The sequence below is a fragment of the Oncorhynchus keta genome, unplaced genomic scaffold, assembly GCF_023373465.1.
Source record: "Oncorhynchus keta strain PuntledgeMale-10-30-2019 unplaced genomic scaffold, Oket_V2 Un_contig_1522_pilon_pilon, whole genome shotgun sequence".
Classification (NCBI taxonomy): Eukaryota; Metazoa; Chordata; class Actinopteri; order Salmoniformes; family Salmonidae; genus Oncorhynchus; species Oncorhynchus keta.
In genome coordinates this window covers 310,839-330,460 of record NW_026279203.1, presented here as the reverse complement: position 1 = coordinate 330,460, position 19,622 = coordinate 310,839, and the positions used below count along the sequence as shown (strand labels likewise).

The following is a 19,622-nucleotide window of genomic DNA, read 5'->3' as shown; positions in this document are numbered from 1 at the left end:
TGTAATGTTTGCATACAGTCAGTCTCCAGTAAAATGACATGCCACGTGCAAATAGCGATAAGGCACGTAATGAAATAATCCTCCAGACTTTCATTAAGAGTGTTTTACGACATGCAGCTGTCGGCTGAAACAGTTGGCGTCCGGTACTCTCTGGTATTATTGTGTGTCTATGCCAACAGTAAATGATTCTTCCCCACCACTGCTGACACATGGTTCATAGGTCCTGCTATCTTCATCTAGTTGTACTGAGGAATTCTCCAGAAACTAATTTCATGTGTTATGAACTCCAGTATTTATTTTGAGTTTGATCCAAGTTTCAAAGTACCACTCTCTGCCTCCCCTCTCTCCCCCTTCTCTCTCTCTCTCTCTCTGTCTGTCTGTCTTTTCCTCTAACTCCTGGGAGATGTTCACATGGATGAGCTGTTCATTTTGTTCCACTCTGTTGTGTCTACAGGAGATCAGTGGTGGGACTGTGGGTACATCTCAATGCAAATAAGAGGCATCATTTAGAAACATCTTATATTGTGAATAGGATTCGCCAAGGGGTTTTACTGTATTTCTACAGTTTTACTTCATTTTATTCTCAAAAAATCATCCAATAGACCTACTGTACCATGCAAAAATTCCAGCATTGAGAATTTACTGAGAGGGCTTTGAACCTTTACAAAGACTCTCATTGCATCTTAATTGCATAATGTGGAAAGCCTCACAGCATCCAATTATTTTATGGCATCTTTCCAGCATGTGTTTACGGCAAAACGTCTCGTCAGAACTCCCCAACCTCACCCTATACAACCACACTCTCTTTCCTTCAGACATTTGTGCAAAACTCTTCATTTTTCTTTCTTTCTTTTTTGACTGCCAGCGATTCCCTCGTCCCAGTTTCCCCCTCTGGTTCTCCTGAGTTGCTGTGTTGTTGATGTGAGGCACTGAGTCAGGGAGTCTCACCTCTTATCTCTCTCCAAACAGATTGTGTCCCAAAGGAAGCTCACCAAACCACTGCTCAAACAGGGCAGCACAGTGAGCAAGTCCTTCATCATGGTAAGGCCCCTGTCTGTCACCTAGTCTGTCACCTAGCTCCTGTCCTGTCTGTCTGTCTGTCTGTCTCTCGTCTGTCTGTCTGTCTGTCTGTCTGTCTGTCTGTCTGTCTGTCTGTCTGTCTGTCTGTCTGTCTGTGTCTAAAGCAGCAAAGGTAACTAAACTTAATGACTATCACCCCATAGCACTCAACTCTGTCATCAAGAATTGCTTTGAGAGACTAGTCAAGGATAATTTCACCTCTACCTTACCTACCACCTAGACCTACTTCAATTTGCTTACTGCCCCAATAGATCCACAGACGATGCAATCGCCATCACTCTGCACACTGCCCTATCCAATCTGGACAAGAGGAATACCTATGTAAGAATGCTGTTTATTGACTACAGCTCAGCATCCAACACCATAGTACCCTCCAAGCTTGTCCTTAAGCTTGAGGCCCTGGTCTGAAACCCGTCCTGTGCAACTGGGTCCTGAACTTCCTGACGGGCCGCCCCAGGTGGTGAGGGTAGGAAACATCACCTCCACTCCGATCCTCAACAAGGGTGGAGTGCGTGCTCAGCCCCCTCCTGTACTCCTGTTCACCCATGACTGCATGGCCAAGCACGCATCCAACTCAATCATCAAGTTTGTAGACAACACAACACTAGTAGGCTTAATTACCAACAATGATGAGACAGTACAGGGAGGAGGTGTGGACTATGGGAGTGTGGTGCCTGGAAAACAACCTCTCACTCAACATCAACAAAACAAAGGAGATGATCATGGACTTCAGGAAACAACAGAGGGTGCACCCCCTATCTACATCGACGGGACAGCAGTGGAGAATGTGGAAAGCTTCAAGTTCCTGGACGTACACATCACTGACAAACTGAAATGGACCACCCACACAGACAGCATCGTGAAGAAGGCACAGCAGCGCCTCTTCAACCTCAGGAGGCTAAAGAAAATGTGTCTTGTCACCTAAAACCCTCACAAACCTTTACAGATGCACAATTGACAGCATCCAGTTGGGCTGTATCAACGCTTGGTATGGCAACTGCACCATCCGCAACCGCAAGGCTCTCCAGAGGGTGGTGCGGTCTGCATGCATCACCGGGGCAAACTACCCACTCCCTCCAGGACACCTACGGCACCCGATGTCACAGGAAGGCCAAAAAGATCATCAATGACATCAACCACCCGAGCCACTGCCTGTTCACCCGTTATCATCCAGAAGGCGAGGTCAGCACAGGTGCATCAAAGCGGAGACCGAGAGACTGAAAAAAACAGCTTCTATCTCAAGGCCATCAGACTGTTAAACAGCCATCACTAGCACATTAGAGGCTGCTGCCTATAGTTATAGACTAGAAATCACTGGCCACTTTAAGGAATGGAACACTAATAATGTTTACATATCTGGCATTATTCATCTCATTTGTAGATACTGTATTCTATACTATTCTACGGCATCTCATTCACTTAATAATGGTTACATTTTAACTTGCATTATTCATCTCATTTGTAGATACTGTTTTCTATACTATTCTACTGGATCTTAGTCCGTTCCTCTCTGACATCGCTCGTCTGTATGTATATAGTCTTAATTCATTCCATGTGTGTGTATTGGGTATATGTTGTGTAATTTGTTATATATTACTTGTTATATATTACTGCACTATCGGAGCTAGAAGCACAAGCATTTTCGCTACACCCTCAATAACATCTGCTAATCAGGTGTCTGTGACCAATACAATTGATTTGATTTGATTTGAGAAGCCCACCACCTAATCTAAATTCAAAAGTGACCAGACAAACTTTCATTCAGATACGGGGAGTTATTTATGACACTTTCTGGGTTTGGTGTAGAGTAGCATCTGAACTTAACAAATAGATATGCATTCATGTGTCTGTTTGAGATGAACATACATATTGTTTTGTTGCTGAAGCACATTGCCTGTTTGCTTATGCATGGAAAATAACCTATTTTAACAAGGCATCAAGGCATTCTTAATAGTGTAAATCATATTTTATTGGGCCACACGCACACACACACACACGCACGCACGCACGACACACACACCACACATACACCTTGCACACACGCACGCACGCACGCACGCACGCACGCACACACCCACGCACGCACGCACACACACACACACACACACACACACACACACACACACACACACACACACACACACACACACACAACGCACACACACACGCACACACACACACACACACACACACACACACACACACACACACACACACACACACACACACACACACACACACACACACACACACACACACACACACACACACACACACACACAATAGTACTATATAAAAGAGAACTAAATAGAGCGGTATCTCAAGGTCATTATGAAAAAACGAGCTCCCAGCAGAAAGAAAGTGTCAATAGGACTTATATTACACCAGATGAGGAGGGGTTCCACAGTATTTCATATCTAAACAGTTGACAAATACATATGAATCTGGAGGCAGATACAGAACAAAGTATGAAAGACAATATGCCTATCATGTGTTTTACTACAATTGATTACAAATTCACTATTTCATTCATAAACATAACTTTTTTCTGGTGAATATTAAACTTGTGTGTGAATATTAGATCTGGTTATAACCAGGGTGTGTGTGAATATTAGAACCAGGATGTCATAAGGTGAATGTACCAATTTGTAAGTCGCTCTGGATAAGAGCGTCTGCTAAATGACTTAAATGTAAATGTAATGTAAATGTGTTTGTGAATATTAGAACCAGGTGTGTGTGAATATTAGAACCAGGTGTGTGAATATTAGATCCAGGTGTGTGTGAATATTAGAACCAGGTGTGTGAATATTAGAACCAGTTGTGTGTGAATATTAGATCCAGGTGTGTGAATATTAGAACCAGGTGTGTGTGAATATTATAACCAGGTGTGTGAATATTCGAACCAGGTGTGTGTGAATATTAGAACCAGGTGTGTGAATATTAGAACCAGGTGTGTGTGAATATTATAACCAGTTGTGTGTGAATATTAGATCCAGGTGTGTGTGAATATTAGAACCAGGTGTGAATATTAGAACCAGTTGTGTGAATATTAGAACCAGTTGTGTGTGAATATTAGAACCAGGTGTGTGTTATGTACCTGCAGGTCACCGCCGAGGAGCTGACAGGGAATGATGATTATGTGGAACTTTCTTTCAGTGCCAGGAAACTTGACGACAAGGTAGGTTGCAACACTACAGAACATGTTTAATTTGATTATGAATGCATTACATTATTGTATATCCTCTCCATTAACCATGGCATCAACTGGTCTCAGAACAATGATTATACACATAGAGCTATGCTTCAAGGGGAAAATCCCATCAGAGGAATAATTACAACAGAAACACATTAGATACAGAGAACCAATCCCTCCTCAGTCTCTCCTGCTGTGTTTGTGGTTCTGGCTCACACAGATGGGGAGATAAGAAAGGAGAGAGAGAGCAGAGGTGTGTGTGGTGTGTTTGTGGTTAAGTCAAGAGATGTTTTTACGTCTCCTGGTGTCTTTCTCAGCCCCAGTGTATATCTAATCACAGTCTAATTTAAATGAGTTAATCTCCACTAAATGGAAGATGCTGTGTGTGTGTGTGTGTGTGTGTGTGTGTGTGTGTGTGTGTGTGTGTGTGTGTGTGTGTGTGTGTGTGTGTGTGTGTGTGTGTGTGTGTGTGTGTGTGTGTGTGTGTGTGTGTGTGTGTGTGTGTGTGTGTGTGTCCGCCTTCAACTGAAATAAGTTTTCCCTCACCACAGGTGCTAAAGTACATTATTCCAGCACTAAAATGCAAATAAGCATTCCATCTGCAGGGAGAAATGCAATCAATCAAAGCGATGTGCTCTTAACTTTCCTATCATTATCCTATCAGTAAGAATCGTGTTTATAAATGATTGATTTCGTCTTTTGGAACTGCAGATTTATTCTGATCAGCAGGTGTTTTGAGAGAATTTTTCTCCTGGAACATCCAGTCAAGTTGATTGTAGTACTAGGATCAGACATCAGGTGTGCATAACCAGACCAGGATATATCATGACCATTGCTGGCCCCAATTCAAATCAAATCAAAGTGTATTTGTCACGTGTGCCGAATACAACAGGTGTAGACCTTACAGTGAAATGCTTACTTCCAAGCACTAACCAACAGTGCCATTTTTAAGTAAAAAATAGGTATTAGGTAAACAATAGATCGGTAAAGAAATTTGAAAAACAGTAAAATGACAGTGAAAATAACAGTAGCGAGGCTGTATACAGGGTACAGAGTCCATGTGTGGGGGCACCGGATAGTCGGGCTAATTAAGGTAATATGTACATGTAGGTATAGTTAAAGTGACTATGCATAGATGATAAACAGAGAGTAGCAGCAGTGTAAAAAGTTGGTTGGTGATGTGGACACCAAGGAACTTGAAGCTCTCAACCTGCTCCACTATAGCCCCTCGATGAGAATGAGGGCGTCCTCGGTCCTCCTTTTCCTGTAGTCCACAATCATCTCCTTTGTCTTGATTATATTGAGGGATAGGTTGTTATTCTGGTACCACCCGGCCAGGTGTCTCCCCATAGGCTGTCTCGTCGTTGTCGGTGATCAGGCCTAACACTGTTGTGTCGTCTGCAAACTTAATTATGGTGTTGGAGTCGTGTCTGGCCATGCAGTCGTGGGTGAACAGGGAGTACAGGAGGGGACTGAGCACACACCTCTGAGATGCTCCAGTATTGTGGATCAGTGTGGCAGATGTGTTGCTACCTACCCTTACCACCTCTGGGCGGCCCGTCAGGAAGTCCAGGATCCAGTTGCAGAGGGAGGTGTTTAGTCCCAGGATCCTTAGCTTAGTGATGAGCTTTGAGGGCACTATGGTGTTGAACGCTGAGCTGTAGTCAATGAATAGTATTCTCACATAGCTGTTCCTTTTGTCCAGGTGGGAAAGGGCAGTGTGGAGTGCAATAGAGATTGCATCATCTGTGGATCTGTTTGAGCGGTATGCAAATTGGAGTGGGTCTAGGGTTTCTGGGATAATGGTGTTGATGTGAGCAATTACCAGCCGAGCACTCACGGCTACGGACTTGAGTGCTACGGGTCTGTAGTCAATTAGGCAGGTTGCCTTCGTGTTCTTGGGCACAGAGACTATAGTGGTCTGCTTGAAAACATGTTGGTATTAGAGACTCAATCAGGACATGTTGAAAATGTCAGTGAAGACACCTGCCAGTTGGTCAGCACATGCCTTGCCAGCGGCCTTACTCACAACGGCTACCTCAGTGTTGCCTCAATGTTGCTTGCCTCGGCGAGCATAGAAGTGATTTAGCTCGTCTGGTAGGCTCGTGTCACTGGACAGCTCGCGGCTGTGCTTCCATTTGTAGTCTGTAATAGTTTGCAGGCCCTGCCACAACCGACGAGAATCGGAGCCGGTGTATTACGATTCAATTTTAGTCCTTTAGGCATAGTAGGATTTCTTATAAGCTTCCAGGTTAGAGTTCCGGACCTACCCTTTAGCTCAGTGGGAATGTTGTCTGTAATCCATGGCTTCTGGTTGGGCTATGTACGTAGAGTCACTGTGGGGACGACGTCCTTGATGCACTTATAAAAGCCAGTGACTGATGTGGTGTCCTCTCAATGTCATCGGAAGAATCCCGGAACATATTCCAGTCTGTGATAACAAAACAGTCCTGTAGTTTAGCATCTGCTTCATCTGACTGCTTTTTTAATAGACTGAGTCACTGGTGCTTCCTGCTTTAGTTTTGCTTGTCGGCAGGAATCAGAAGGATAGAATTACGGTCAGATTTGCCAAAGGAGGGCGAGGAAAGGTTTGTACGCGTCTCTGTGTGTGCCTTAAAGGTGATCTAGAATCCCCCCTCTGGTTGACATTTAACATGCTGATAGAAATGAGGTAAAATGGATTAATGTTTCCCTGCATTAAAGTCCCCGGCCACTAGAGCGCCGCTTCTGGGTGAGCAGTTTCCTGTTTGCTTATTACCTTATACAGCTGCCTGAGTGAGGTCTTAGTGCCAGCATCCATCTGTGGTGGTAAATAAACAGCCACAAAAATATAGATGAACACTATCATGAGATACTCCACTTCAGGCGAGCAAAATCTAGAGACTTCTTTAGATTTCGTGCACCAGCTGTTGTTTACTAATATACACAGACCACCCTCGTCTTCGGAGTGTGCTGTTCTGTCTAGCCGGTGCATGGTATATCCCACCAGTGTCACGACTCTGAAGGTGGCTCCCCTTCCTGTTCGGGTGGCGCTCGGCGGTCGTCGTCACCGGCTACTAGCTGCCACTGATCCCTTTTCCCCTTTTCTGTTTATTGGTTGCACCTGTGTTTAGTTTAGGTTAATTGGTTGGGCTTTATTTACCAGCCGGCCCGCCTGCTGGTTGTGCAGGATTATTTTCAGTGTACATGTGTACACGGCTGTATGTCACGGTTGTCCATGTGTTTGTATTTTGCTGGACTGTTTAAGTCCCCCGTGTTTGGGGCATTTGTTTGGGATGGCGTCTGTTCACCGTTGTGGTGCATTAAAAAGTAGTGCTACCCTGAACTCTCTGCTTCCTGCGCTTGACTTCTTTCCCACTACACCCCGGGTGTTACAACCAGCTGAATGTTATCCATGTCGTCATTCAGACACACAAACATAAGATATTACAGTTAATACTGATGGTAAGGGCAGATTTCCCACTCGCCGTTGACGGATCCTTACAAGGCACCCCGCCCTATATGCTCTATACCTGCGTCTCTTTCCAATGACGGGGATTTTGGCCTTGCCGGGTGTCGGAAGTACATCCTGTGCGTCCTGCTTGTTGAAGAAATGCAATCTGCAATTTGACATTTCTACTTGTTGTTCAAAAGTGTTGAGAACAATCTGTGATTTTCTACTTCCCAGTGCTGCTCTTATTAGATAAGTCAAAGTACCAAGACAATTTGAAAGGCGTCTTAGCTGTATACTGTAACGAGTTACAACCTCAGGGTCTGGATTATTGTATGAGGTACAGTATTTCTTCAGCTAATTTAGCCGTTCAGGAGTTTTGGCACCCGTCTAGGGAGTTACCAGAGATAACCCTCCTACAGATTGCATCACAGCTCAGCTCTATGAATCAATGAACAGGAAGGAGAGAGACCAGCCTCACAGGAAGAGATATAGTGGCAGAGAGTTAGTTAGATGTCAGTACAGTATATTCTATGTGTAATATATATTCCATGTAGATTTCCTATACACATACAGGAGCGTTTGTAGAGAACCTCAGGGTTTTGTTGACTTTGATAAATGCATGAATTTGGACAACATGGCAACCATCTTCCTCACAACAACGTTAGGTGTTTTATTGACCACTTTCACAGTTTTAGGGCCAAAGCGGTTGGGAGGGAAATATTGCAATCCCTCAGCATGGTATTAAGATGGTCGTTGATGTATTTCTGAAAGCCCACTGTGTATCTCTCTGTGCAGGACTTTTTTAGCAAATCAGACCCTTTCCTGGAGATCTTCAGGATGAACGATGACGACACGCTACAGCTTGTGCACAGAACAGAGGTAAAACCAGCAGTCGTTTTGTTCAAACGAATCCATCCATTTACTTTAGCTTATTTACTTTTCTCTTTCCTGTTTCACTCACAGACTGTTATGAACAACCTTAACCCGGTGTGGAAAACCTTCAAGACTTCCCTGAATTCCCTCTGCAGTGGAGACCATGACCGGCCTCTAAAGGTATAGACGGTGTGTCTGATTGTGTATGTATGTGTGTGGTCTGATTGTATGTAGTGGACTGACTGGCAGGTGGCCCACCATGGCCTCAATCCTATCCAGTCAGGGACCTGATTGAGCACTTTTGCCCTCCCGTGTTCTCTTTCAGTGTGGACTGACTGGCAGGTGAGCAATGGAAAGAGAGAGACTGACCACCTCTTTCACTCCCTCTCGTGTTCTCTTTCAGCCCCCACCATGGCCTTTCCAACCTCTTTCTCCCTCCCGTGTTCTCTTTCAGCCCCCACCACCTCTTTCCTTCTCGTGTTCTCTTTCAGACCCCACCACCTCTTTCCTCCCTCTCGTGTTCTCTTTCAGCCCCCACCACCTCTTTCCTCCCTCTCGTGTTCTCTTTCAGCCCCCACCACCTCTTTCCTCCCTCCCGTGTTCTCTTTCAGCCCCCACCCCTCTTTCCTCCCTCTCGTGTTCTCTTTCAGCCCCCACCACCTGTTCTCTTTTCACCACCTCTTTCCTCCCTCTCGTGTTCTCTTTCAGCCCCCACCACCTCTTTCCTCCCTCTCGTGTTCTCTTTCAGCCCCCACCACCTCTTTCCTCCCTCTCGTGTTCTCTTTCAGCCCCCACCACCTCTTTCCTCCCTCTTGTTCCTTTCCCCCCACCACCTCTTTCCTCCCTCTCGTGTTCTCTTTCAGCCCCCACCACCTCTTTCCTCCCTCTCGTGTTCTCTTTCAGCCCCCCACCTCTTTCACTCCCTCGTGTTCTCTTTCTTCCTCTTTCCTCCCTCTTTCGTGTTCTCTTTCAGCCCCCACCACCTCTTTCCTCCCTCTCGTGTTCTCTTTCAGCCCCCACCACCTCTTTCCTCCCTCTCAGCTCTTTCAGCCCCCACCACCTCTTTCCTCCCTCTCGTGTTCTCTTTCAGCCCCCACCACCTCTTTCCTCCCCCTCTGTCTCTTTCGCCCCCACCACCTCTTTCCTCCCTCCCCGTGTTCTCTTTCAGCCCCCCACCACCTCTTTCCTCCCTCCCGTGTTCATCTTTCCTCCCTCTTGTGTTCTCTTTCAGCCCCACCACCTCTCTCCTCCCCTGTTCTCTTTCAGCCCCACCACCTCTTTCCTCCCTTTCGTGTTCTCTTTCAGCCCCCCACCACCTCTTTTCCTCCCTTTCATGTTCTCTTTCAGCCCCCACCACCTCTTTCCTCCCTCTCATGTTCTCTTTCAGCCCCCTCCCTCTCTGTCTCACATGGTCGTCTTTCCCCTTTTCTTTTATTGCCTCGTGTGTGTGTGTGTGTGTGTGTGTGTGTGTGTGTGTGTGTGTGTGTGTGTGTGTGTGTGTGTGTGTGTGTGTGTGTGTGTGTGTGTGTGTGTGTGTGTGTGTGTGTGTTGTGTGTGTGCTTGTTTGTGTGTGTGTGTATTATTGCCTTTTTCCCCTTTCTAACTCTCTGGCATTACTAAATCATTAAACTACAGTTAGTCTAATGAGCGCCTGAAAGGCCTGCTCTAAACAAATAAGACTTTCTCATTAAACATTTAGGCACCAACAATGAGCTGCAGCAGTGTCTCATTGTGTTTAGGGGCACTGAGTCTCTCTCTCTCTCTTTCTCTCTCTCCTCCCCTCTATTCTTCATTCCCTCCTCTCCAGTCAAGGAGATAGAGAGGGTGGTGCTGAGTGGGAGGAGGTTAAGCTCTCGATGCCCCCACCCCCAACTCCCTCCCACCTACTTCTTGTCCCAATCCCTCCATGTTACCAATCACACCTCTCCTCTCCATCCCAAGATTTCAATCAGCCCCAGTTGCCACGGTGGTGCTCTTTAGGGGTATGAGTGATGAGGTCACTGTAGGGTTGGATGTGTGTTGGTGGGGCCAACAGCAATTAACCCCAGGGCAGGAAATGACATGGAGCTAAAGAGATCATTCACATGTAAATGTTGAAGGCTAAGAAACTGTCTGACCATATTGCTACCAATATTAACTGCACCCACGGTATCAGCAAACCTTTTTGAAATAAATATTCAAATTATACAGAGCCACTGCTTAACAACCAGTGGTTTCAGGGTGAGTCCTATGCTGTCTTGCCCACTAGCACCATAATAGTAGCCTCATAATAGTAACATCATAATAGTAGCATCATAATAGTAACATCATAATTGTAGGATCATAATAGTAACATCATAATAGTAGCATCATAATAGTAACATCATAATAGTAGCCTCATAATAGTAACATCATAATATTAACATCATAATAGTAACATCATAATAGTTGCCTCAATAGTAACATCATAATAGTAGCTTCATAATAGTAACATCATAATAGTAACATCATAATAGTAACATCATAATAGTAACATCATAATAGTAGCATCATAATAGTAACATCATAATAGTAACATCATAATAGTAGCATCATAATAGTAACATCATAATAGTAACATCATAATAGTAGCATCATAATAGTAGCCTCATAATAGCCTCATAATAGTAACATCATAATAGTAGCATCATACATCATAATAATAGCATCATAATAGTTGCCTCAATAGTAACATCATAATAGTAGCATCATAATAGTAACATCATAATAGTAGCATCATAATAGTAGAATAGTAACATCATAATAGTTGCCTGCATCATAATAGTTGCTTCATAATAGTAACATCATAACAGTAACATCATAGTAGTAGCATCATAATAGTAACATCATAATAGTAACATCATAATAGTAACATCATAATAGTAACATCATAGTAGTAGCATCATAATAATAGCATCATAATAGTAGCCTCATAATAGTAACATCATAATAGTAACATCATAATAGTAACATCATAATAGTAACATCATAATAGTAGCATCATAATAGTAACATCATAATAGTAACATCATAATAGTAGCATCATAATAGTAACATCATAATAGTAACATCATAATAGTAACATCATAATAGTAACATCATAATAGTAACATCATAATAGTAACATCATAATAGTAACATCATAATAGTAACATCATAATAATAGCATCATAATAGTAGCCTCATAATAGTAACATCATAATAGTAACATCATAATAGTAGCATCATAATAGTAACATCATAATAGTAGCATCATAATAGTAACATCATAATAGTAGAATCATCATAATAGTAACATCATAATAGTAACATCATAATAGTAGAATCATAATAGTAACATCATAATAGTAACATCATAATAGTAGTCATAATAGTAACATCATAATAGTAGCATAATAGTAGCATCATAATAGTAGCCTCATAATAGTAACATCATAATAGTAACATCATAATAGTATCATAATAGCAACATCATAATAGTTCACATCATAATAGTAGAATCATCATAAATAGTAGCCTAATAATAGTAACATCATAATAGTAACATCATAATAATAGCATCATAATAGTAGCCTCATAATAGTAGCATCATAATAGTAACATCATAATAGTAACATCATAGTAGTAGCCTCATAATAGTTACATCATAATAGTAACATCATAATAGTTACATCATAATAGTAACATCATAATAGTTGCCTCATAATAGTAACATCATAATAGTAACATCATAATAGTAACATCATAATAGTTGCTTCATAATAGTAACATCATAATAGTAACATCATAATAGTAACATCATAATAGTAACATCATAATAGTTGCTTCATAATAGTAACATCATAATAGTAACATCATAATAGTAACATCATAATAGTTGCTTCATAATAGTAGCATCATAATAGTTGCCTCATAATAGTAACATCATAATAGTAGTAACATCATAATAGTTGCTTCATAATAGTTGCCTCATAATAGCAACATCATAATAGTAGCATCATAATAGTTGCACTATAATAGTAACACATAATAGCAGCATAAATAGTTGCCTCATAATAGTAACATCATAATAGTAACATCATAATAGTAGCATCATAATATAGTAATAACATCATAATAGTAACATCATAATAGTAGCATCATAATAGTTGCCTCATAATAGTAACATCATAATAGTAACATCATAATAATAGCATCATAATAGTAGCCTCATAATAGTAACATCATAATAGTAACATCATAATAGTAGCATCATAATAGTAACATCATAATAGTAACATCATAGTAGTAGCATCATAATAGTAGCCTCATAATAGTAGCCTCATAATAGTAACATCATAATAGTAACATCATAATAGTAGCATCATAATAGTTGCCTCATAATAGTAACATCATAATAGTAACATCATAATAGTAGCATCATAATAGTAGCCTCATAATAGTAACATCATAATAGTAGCATCATAATAGTAACATCATAATAGTAACATCATAATAGTAGCATCATAATAGTAGCCTCATAATAGTAACATCATAATAGTAACATCATAATAGTAACATCATAATAGTAGCATCATAATAGTAGCATGCATCATAATAGTTACATAAATAGTAACATCATAATAGTAACATCATAATAGTAGCATCATAATAGTAGCCTCATAATAGTAACATCATAATAGTTGCATCATAATAGTAACATGTAGCTCATAATAGCTACATAATAGTAACATCATAATAGTTGCATCATAATAGTTGCCTCATAATAGTAACATCATAATAGTAGCATCATAATAGTAGCATCATCATAATAGTTGCCTCATAATAGTAACATCATAATAGTAACATCATAATAGTAACATCATAATAGTTGCTTCATAATAGTAACATCATAATAGTAGCATCATAATAGTAACATCATAATAGTTGCTTCATAATAGTAGCATCATAATAGTTGCCTCATAATAGTAACATCATAATAGTTGCTTCATAATAGTAACATCATAATAGTAACATCATAATAGTAGCATCATAATAGTTGCCTCATAATAGTAACATCAATAGTAGCATCATAATAGTTGCTTCATAATAGTAACATCATAATAGTAGCATCATAATAGTAGCATCATAATAGTAACATCATAATAGTAACATCATAATAGTTGCATAATAGTAACATCAAATAGTAACCTCATAATAGTAGCATCATAATAGTAGCATCATAATAGTAACATCATAATAATAGTAGTAACATCATAATAGTTGCCTCATAATAGTAACATCATAATAGTAACATCATAATAGTAGAATCATAATAGTAACATCATAATAGTAGCATCATAATAGTAGCATCATAATAGTAGCCTCATAATAGTAACATCATAATAGTAACATCATAATAGTAGCATCATAATAGTAGCCTCATAATAGTAACATCATAATAGTAGTAACATCATAATAGTAACATCATAATAGTAACATCATAATAGTAGCATCATAATAGTAGCATCATAATAGTAACATCATAATAGTAGCATCATAATAGTAACATCATAATAGTAGCATCATAATAGTAACATCATAATAATAGTAGAATCATAATAGTAGCCTCATAATAGTAACATCATAATAGTAACATCATAATAGTAGCATCATAATAGTAACATCATAATAGTAGCATCATAATAGCAACATCCTGTGAATAGTTGCCTCATAATAGTAACATCATAATAGTAGCATCATCATATATAGTAACATCATAATAGTAACATCATAATAGTAGTAGAACATCATAATAGTAGCATCATAATAATAGCATCATAATAGTAGAATCATAATAGTAGCATCATAATAGTAACATCATAATAGTAGAATCATAATAGTAACATCATAATAGTAGCATCATAATAGTAACATAGCATAATAGTAGAATCATAATAGCAACATAGCATCATAATAGTAACATCATAATAGTAATCATAATAGTAGCATCATAATAGTAGCATCATAATAGTAGCATCATAATAGTAGATCATAATAGTAACATCATAATAGTAGAATCATCATAATAGTAGACATCATAATAGTAGCATCATAATAGTAGCATCATAATAGTTGCCTAGCATCATAATAGTAGACATCATAATAGTAGCATCATAATAGTAGCATCATAATAGTAGAATCATAATAGTAGCATCATAATAGTGAATCATAGTAACATCATAATAGTAGCATCATAATAGCAGTATAGTAACATCATAATAGTAACACTCATAATAGCTAACATCATAATAGTAGCATCATAATAGGTAACATCATAATAATCATATAGTAACATCATAATAGTAGCATCATAATAGTAACATCATAATAGTTGCCTCAGAGTAACATCATAATAGTAGCATCATAATAGTTGCCTCATAATAGTAACATCATAATAGTAACATCATAATAGTAGCATCATAATAATTAACATCATAATAGTAGCCTCATAATAGTAACATCATAATAGTAGCATCATAATAGTAATCAATAGTAGCATCATAATAGTTGCATCATAATAGTAACATCATAATAGTAGCATCATAATAGTGCCTCATAAACATAACATCAATAATAGTAACATCATAATAGTAACATCATAATAGTAACATCATAATAATAGCATCATAATAGTAACATCATAATAGTAGCCTAATAATAGTAACATCATAATAGTAGCATAATAATAGTAACATCATAATAGTAGCATCATAAGTAACATCATAATAGTAGCATTATAACAGATGCCTCATAATAGTAAATAGCAACATCATAATAGTACTTCATAATAGTAACATCATAATAGTAACATCATAATAGTTGCTTCATAATAGTTGCCTCATAATAGTAACATCATAATAGTAGCATCATAATAGTAACATCATAATAGTAGCATCATAATAGTAACATCATAATAGTAGCCTCATAATAGTAACATCATAATAGTAGCCTCATAATAGTAACATCATAATAGTTGCCTCATAGTAGTAACATCATAATAGTAGCATCATAATAGTAAATAAACATCATAATAGCATCATAATAGCAACATCATAATAGCAACATCATAATAGTAACATCATAATAATAGCATCATAATAGTAACATCATAATAGTAGCCTCAAATAGTAACATCATAATAGTAGTAACCAAATAATAATACATCATAATAGTAGCCTAATAATAGTAACATCATAATAATAGCATCATAATAGCAGAACATCATAATAGTAGCCTCATAATAGTAACATCATAATAGTAACATCATAAATAGTAGCCTCATAATAGTAACATCATAATAGTAGCATCATAATAGTAGCCTATAGTAGTAACATCATAATAGTAGCCTCATAATAGTAACATCATAATAGTAGCATCATAATAGTAACATCATAATAGTAGCATCATAAGAGTAACATCATAATAGTAGCATCATAATAGTAACATCATAATAGTAGCATCATAATAGTAACATCATAATAGTAGCCATAATAATAGTAACATCATAATAGTAACATCATAATAGCTGCCTACAATAGCATCATAATCAGTAACATCATAATAGTAGCCTCATAATAGTAACATCATAATAGTAGCATAATAATAGTAACATCATAATAGTAGCCTCATAATAGTAACATCATAATAGTAGCCTCATAATAGTAACATCATAATAGTAGTCTCATAATAGTAACATCATAATAGTTGCCTCATAGTAGTAACATCATAATAGTTGCCTCATAATAGTAACATCATAATAGTAACATCATAATAGTAACATCATAGTAGTAGCATCATAATAGTTGCCTCATTGTAGTAACATCATAATAGTAGCACCATGATAGTAGACCATAATGGTAGCATCAAATAGTAGCATAATAGTAGCATAATAATAGTAGACCGTAATGGTAGCATCATAATGGTAGACCATAATGGTAGCATCATAATAGCATCAGCATAATAATCATAATGGTAGACCATAATGGTAGCATCATAATAGTAGCACATAATGGTAGCATCATAATAGTAGACCATAATGGTAGCATCATAATGGTAGACCATAATGGTAGCATCATAATAGTAGACCATAGTTTAGCATCATAATGGTAGCATCATAATAGTAGAATCATAATGGTAGCATCATAATGGTAGCCTCATAATAGTAGACCAGAATAGCATCATAATAGTAGCATAATAATAGTAGATCATAATGGTAGACCATAATAGCATCAAATGTAGCATCATAATAGTAATCATAATGGTAGCATCATAATAGTAGATCATAATAGTAACATCATAATAGTAGATCATAATAGTAGCATCATAATAGTAGAATCATAATAGTAGCATCATAATAGTAGCCTAATAATAGTAACATCATAATAATAGCATCATAATAGTAACATCATAATAATAGCATCATAATAGTAACATCATAATAGTAGCCTAATAATAGTAACATCATAATAGTAGCCTAATAATAGTAACATCATAATAGTAGCATCATAAGAGTAACATCATAGTAGTAGCATTATAACAGATGCCTCATAATAGTAACATCATAATAGTTGCTTCATAATAGTAACATCATAATAGTAACATCATAATAGTTGCTTCATAATAGTTGCCTCATAATAGTAACATCATAATAGTAGCATCATAAGAGTAACATCATAATAGTAACATCATAATAGTAGCCTCATAATAGTAACATCATAATAGTAGCCTCATAATAGTAACATCATAATAGTAGCATCATAATAGTAACATCATAATAGTAGCATCTAATAATAGTATCATCATAATAGTAACATCAAATAGTATCATAAGTAACATCATAATAGTAGCCTCATAATAGTAACATCATAATAATAGCATCATAATAGTAACATCATAATAATAGCATCATAATAGTAACATCATAATAGTAGCCTAATAATAATAGTAACATCATAATAGTAGCCTAATAATAGTAACATCATAATAATAGCATCATAATAGTAACATCATAATAGTAGCCTAATAATAGTAACATCATAATAGTAGCATCATAAGAGTAACATCATAATAGTAGCCTAATAATAGTAACATCATAATAGTAGCATCATAAGAGTAACATCATAATAATAGCATCATAATAGTAACATCATAATAATAGCATCATAATAGTAACATCATAATAATAGCATCATAATAGTAACATCATAATAGTAGCCTAATAATAGTAACATCATAATAGTAGCCTAATAATAGTAACATCATAATAGTAGCCTAATAATAGTAACATCATAATAGTAACATCATAATAGTTGCCTCATAATAGTAACATCATAATAGTTGCCTCATAATAGTAACATCATAATAGTAGCATCATAATAGTAACATCATAATAGTAGTAGCATCATAATAGTTGCCTCATTGTAGTAACATCATAATAGTAGCTCACCATGATAGTGCCTCAGTAACCATAATGGTAGCATCAAATAGTAGCATCATAATAGTAGCATAATAATAGTAACATCGTAATGGTAGCATCATAATGCCTCATAATAGTAACATCATAATAGTAGCATAATAATAGTAACATCATAATGTAGTAGCTCATAATAGTAACATCATAATAGTAACATCATAATAGTAGCATCATAATAGTAGACCATAATTGTAGCATCATAATAGGCATCATAGTAGACCATAATGGTAGCATCAAATGGTAGACCATAATGGTAGCATAATAATAGTAGACCATAATGGTAGCATCATAATAGTAGCATAATAATAGTAGACCATAATGGTAGCATCATAATGGTAGCATCATAATGTAGCACATAATGGTAGCATCATAATGAGACCATAATGAGCATCATACTAGTAGCACATAATGGTAGCATCATAATAGTAGACCATAATGGTAGCATCAAATAGTAGATCATAATGGTAGACCATAATGGTCGCATCATAATAGTAGCATCATAATAGTAGATCATAATGGTAGCATCATAATAGTAGATCATAATGGTAGCATCATAATAGTAGATCATAATGGTAGCATAATAATAGTAGATCATAATGGTAGATCACAATGGTAGATCATAATGGTAGCATCATAATAGTAGACCATAATGGTAGCATCATAATGGTAGCATCATAATAGTAGATCATAATGGTAGCATCAAATGGTAGACCATAATGGTAGCATCATAATAGTAGACCATAATGGTAGCATCATAATGGTAGCATCATAATAGTAGATCATAATGGTAGCATCATAATGGTAGACCATAATGGTAGCATCATAATAGTAGACCATAATGGTAGCATCATAATGGTAGACCATAATAGGTCATAATGGTAGCATCATAATGGTAGCATCATCATAATAGTAGATCATAATGGTAGCATCAAAATGGTAGACCATAATGGTAGCATCATAATAGTAGACCATAACGGTAGCATCATAATAGTAGCATCATAGGGGTAGCTCATTTAGAACGTCAGGGAACGCTATATTTGAAGCACGGCTAGTAATGGTGACTATTGGACCCAACGGTGTTATTGCTGGAAAGTACAGACACATCAGCGAGCAGCAAAGAGCATTGTTCCCAACAACCATCAATAGACAGATAATATTCAGCCATACCCTCCTAACGAAGACCTTTGCCAGCCAGGGCTATCTAAAAGTCATGCTGAATTATACAAATCTGTGGAATAGAACGGTCAGCTAAACTAACACATTGTGACAGTATGTAAATGCTTAGAAAGGAGGGTGGTAGGACCTACCTCTTCCTTTGGGTCTCAGTCATCATCTTATTGAAATGTGGAAGTTCTTTGAAGTTCTTTAGTAATTTCAACTGCACAATTGAGTTGAGAATATCTAGAATCCATACAGTAGATGATGTCAGTGTTCTGATATCGAAGCAGAGATTCCATATGACCCAGCTCTTCTAGTTCTGTCTAGTTAATGAGGGAAGCTAATGGTTTTGA

General features: G+C 37.7%; 1 pseudogene; it reads left to right on the top strand.

The window, feature by feature from the left end:
* Nucleotides 1–969: 969 nt before the first annotated feature.
* LOC127918901 (copine-4-like) overlaps nt 970–19,622 on the top strand; it is a 73,217-nt pseudogene continuing 54,564 nt past the window's right edge.